Raw genomic sequence first — 4833 nt, 5'->3', positions numbered from 1 at the left:
ATGGTGTATAGTCGGGCATTCTCACCCTTTCTCATCAGCTTTTTGCAAATTATGATCTGACATTCACACCTACTTGCAGTCGAACAGCTCTGCTCCCGCTTTTGATTATGTTTTGATGGATATTCGAACCTTTTCTTAACTGCTTTTTACAAACTTTGTTTGGACGTTCACACCTTCTTGTAGCCGAACACATCCACTCCTGCTTTTGATGATGTATGGTTGGGCATTCGCACCTTTTTTTTACCCATTTTTCAGGAATTATGTGTGGACATTCACACCTTCTTGCAGCTGAACAACTCCACTCCCGCTTATGATCATGTGCGGTTTGATATTCGAAAATTTTCGAGCCTTTTCTTCCCCGGTTTTTACAAATTATGGTTGGACATTCAGACCTTCTTGCAGCCAAAAACCTCCGCTCCCTCTTTTGATCATACATTGTCGGGCATTCGCACCTTTTCTTACCCGCTTTTGACAAACCATGGTCGAACTTTCACACCTTTTAGTAGCCGAACAACTCCGCTCCCGCTATTGATTGTGTACAGTCGGGTATTTTAACCTTTTCTTACCCGCTTTTTACCAACTATGGTCGGATATTCAAACCTGTTTGTAGCCGAACACATCCACTCCTGCTTTTGATGATGTATGGTTGGGCATTCAAACTTACTTGTTGCCCGCTTTTCATTAATTATGGTTGGACATTCACACCTTGTCGCAGCCAAACACCTCCGCTCCCTGTTTTGATCATGTATGGTTTGACATTCGCACCTTTTCTCACCCGCTTTTTACTATGGTCGGTGAGGGGGTTTTTCGTTCTTACTAACGAAGTCCCACCTTAAACAGAATGAACCACACAAGAGATCAATATAAAGTTCAGCTTTTGCAAAAGGGGAGAGCCGTCGCCGCTTCAGCCACAGGTGTATGTGTCTCAGCGACCAACAACAATCTCCGACTCCCTCATTGCAGCAGCCTGGTTTTATTCAGAGATAAGAAAGGGGGAAGAGCTTTACAAAACAAAGGGTTTCATAGAAAATTCAGAACGTCGGTTGTTTACGTATGCATTTACGTATGGAGGCACATCTGCCAATTAGAGTGTGAGACCTTGACGACAATCATACAAAGAGATACATCAATAAACTTGTGTGAATCAGCCATTGTTGGTTTGTAGTGTAAACTCGGGTGAACTCGGTTGACCTCTGGAAGACTCCGTCCTGAGGCATCTTCCATTGTTCACAAGCACCCTTATTTCCTCGCCACATGACTGGAACTAATGCAGTATATGTCATATAGGATATATATATGGTATAGCGTGGGAAATGAAATTAAAGCATAGCAATGCAATTAAAGCGTAGTAAGGTAATTGTAACACAGGGTATATCATGAGATAAATGTTAAAAACCCTAACATTTCCCTCCTGTTTATCGAATGAGATACAAAAAACAAAAACAAAAACATATGCAATCATTTCATGCGCAGCAAGCAAAGTTTATTTTTGTTCACTGTGGTAGGCAGAAACAGTACATCATTCTACGTCACTTGTTTTGGACATTTTCAATGTAGAGGTCATTCTTAGTTTCTTCATGCTTTACACAGTTTAAGAACAGTTATCATAGTCATCACTAAGTTATGTGATAACATCACAAAGTTATCACTTTGGGGCGGCTGTATCTCAGGAGGAAGAGCAGTCGCCCACCAATCGGAAGGTCGGTGGTTCGACTCTGGGTTCCCCGGGCTACATGTTGAAGCGTCCTTGGGCAAGACACTGAACCCCACGTTGCCTCCCAGTGTATTGCAGGGGTATGAATGTGTGTATGAATGATTAGAAAAAGCACGTAGTTATGTATCTTAAGACGTGCTGTAGGAATGTGTGTGAGTGGGGTGAATGCAGCATGTAGTGAAGCACTTTGAGTGGTCAGTTAGACTAGAAAAGCGCTGTACAAGTCCATTTACCATTTACTATAATCATCATCATCTGTGGGTTGGCGGAGCAGTTGTAGGTTCACCATGGTGGAAGTAGCCGTCTTAGTGATCACACACTTGAAACAGGGAATCACACAAGTCGTAAACACACAGAATAAGATCAATACACCAAAGAGGGGGGTCACGATCTTTAATATTGGTTGCCACCAGGTGCCAATATCAGCCATGCGAGAAAGTTCCATTGTTGTTGCGCTTTCTCTTGTGACATGGTTTGTTGCAGGTTGAGCAGGGAGGCCATTGCTTCGTTTATGTGGGTGTCATTTTCTCCAGGGATATAGGTACAGCAAGAAGTACCTATAATGTGACACACTCCACCTTGTGCTGCGGTGAGCAAGTCCAGAGCCATTCTGTTCTGGAGAACCATCAGCCGTGTGGCTTGGAGCTCACGATTCTGGCCATTTTCCACCTGCAAAGAAAAGTTGACAAAAGATTGGAAGCGGTAATTCAGAGTCAATATACAGTGCATGTTTTCCAATACCATCCCAAGGGAAAAGGGAATGTATAACTTTTGAGCCTGTGCTCCAAACCTTATGTTCGAATGGGACATCTGAGCCCCAGATAGGATTGTGTGGTTTGAAGATTGTGACACTTCTCTGTTGTCGCTTATGAAGGGAGGGTAGTTGGCCACGGTAGATCTTATAGGTGTGGTCGGTGACCCACACCGGTGCACAGACTCCCGTCCAGTTGATGGGCAACATCGGATATATATTATGTCCGCATAACCACCACCCGTTCTGGATGAGGTACGTCCCGTTCGATGGTGCGGACATGTTGGTTGGGGAGCCTTCCCCAGTTGCTGTGGCAATTCCGTCTTGGCACTCAGAAGTGATGTTTAGAGCTCCCATCCAGGCTCCTCCCTGTGGGCAGCCCTTGCTTTTGCACAGATGCGTCTCATTTCCTTGAGTGAAGCAAGTGAAGTTCTGCCTTTTGGGAATGTGGAGATATGCTACTTGTGGTGTGGGTTCTCCTCTGATTGTAATGTTCATGTTAGCCCAGAACAATGTACTGCATGTCCCATTTGGCATTCACTCTTTTTTCTCAGCAGACTAAAAGAAAGTTTCATCTTGGGCTCCCTGAAACTTCCATCCTGCACCGCTGTTTGCTTTTTCACAAGAGCAGAGAAGAGCGCACCGTTCCCAGCGGCACTGCAGTACCTGGTCAATGCTTGGAGTGAACAGAGCAAGCTCCTTTTTCACCTCCTATTGCTAAAAATCCATTTAATATGTAGTCCTCGTATAGAGGACATATCAGATATTAAACTGATAAGAACAGATTTTTCTTCTTTTTCATGTTTTATTGACAATTTTTACACCTTGCACATATATCTTTTCATCTTTTTAAAACATTACTCCATAGAAACAGGACCATTTTAAATTAAAAAACTGTTTAAAAGATATATGTATCATTTTAGTAAATATTCAAAATTCATCATATATTTAGAAAACAGTTATCTTGGTCATGTTATAGTCCTGCTGGCGCAGTGTGAATCCCATTTTGCTCCTCCGAACAGCAGACCTCTCAGATCCATCACAGTGCTCAGGGGAGATCCCCGTCCATTTGCTCCTTCCCACCTACCTCACCCGGAGAGCCAGTCTGCTGCTGCTTGGATCTTTTTTCGTGTGACTCCGGCTCCTTCGTCCGAGTGAGCAAAGAGGCGATGCTTCTTTGTGGCTGCGTCCTTGGCCTGCCGCCTCCAGCTGCAGCCTCTTGGGCTGTTGCTACTGCCATCTGGATCACAGCCATGGGGGGAATCTGCTTGTGCCTTCTTACCAGCAAGTTTCTTGAGGTCCATATGGCGTCTTTGATGGTGGTCAGGGTGAGCCACTGTTTGACAAATTCCTCTTTCCTGAGGTTATGATTTTGACTCACCCCATAAAGCACCAGTTGTGCTGACAGGACCTCTCTTGCTGGTAAGTACGGGAAATTTAAGGAGTCGGCTGTTGCCCACAAGTCCACAGCAGCACTGCACTCCCAGAAGAGATGCCTCACCGTCTCAGGCGCGCCACAACCTGGACGGGGGCAGGTGGCCGTCGCCGACATACCCCTGGAGTGCATGACAGATCTGTCCGGGAGAATCTCGTGAGCCACCATCCATGACAAATCCCAAAGTCTGTTCGGAAGAGCTGAAATGTTCACACTGCGCCAAACTGTTGAGGGCTCGCCAATAGTGAGCCCACGCACTGGAATCACTGGGGCCCGCTCCTGCACAACAGAGACCAAAGATCGATGGCACGTTAAAACTTGTACATCTTCTTGTTCTAAATTAAAATGGTTTAAAAATGTCTTTATAAAAGCATAACTTTCTGTTAGATTAAAAGACACAGGTACTTTCAGGTCTGATGGTAAAAGTCGTAGTCTTCTCAAGTAGGCCCCCATCCAGAATCTTGCCATTGCAGCTGCCGCTGGGTTTTTGGATGGGTTAATTGCACACTTTAATTGGACAGAGGTAAAGAGACTTCCTAAAAACAAATACAGATCTGGTACTGCTTTCCCTCTTTTCACTTTTGGCTTCTTCAGTACTTCCCTCCTCAACCTTTCCCATTTGGAGTTACATAAAAAATAAAAGATGGATCGTTCCAGGTCTAAAAGAACTCTTCGAGGTGGCTTAAGAAAGAACTGGCAAGCAACAGCAGAGGTAAAATAATTGTTTTGATAATTAAAATCTTGCCTTCTTGTCAGTCCTCTGAGTCCCCAAAACCCTAGTCGTTTCCTTATTTTCCCCACAATATCTGGCCAATTTGTTTTTCCTTTTCCTTCTGTATCAAATTTGATCCCTAGTATTTTTTGGTCTCTGTGGGCAATTGTCAGGGGGAGTCCAGTCACCTCTGATTCTGTCCATGGTCCGTAAAATTTGGT

The 4833-nt window shown here is 44.4% G+C and overlaps 1 non-coding gene across 1 annotated transcript; it reads right to left on the bottom strand.

Moving 5' to 3' along the window:
* Positions 1 to 3097: 3097 nt before the first annotated feature.
* Positions 3098 to 3284, bottom strand: LOC140314825 (U2 spliceosomal RNA). Its single transcript, XR_011917177.1, has one exon. It is a non-coding gene; the product is annotated as a U2 spliceosomal RNA (small nuclear RNA).
* Positions 3285 to 4833: the final 1549 nt, after the last annotated feature.

Source organism: Leuresthes tenuis, unplaced genomic scaffold (assembly GCF_036924035.1).
Source record: "Leuresthes tenuis unplaced genomic scaffold, fLeuTen1.0.hap1 SCAF_9, whole genome shotgun sequence".
Lineage (NCBI taxonomy): Eukaryota > Metazoa > Chordata > Actinopteri > Atheriniformes > Atherinopsidae > Leuresthes > Leuresthes tenuis.
Note: the sequence above shows the minus strand (reverse complement) of the source record. Positions and strands in the feature narration are given on the sequence as shown.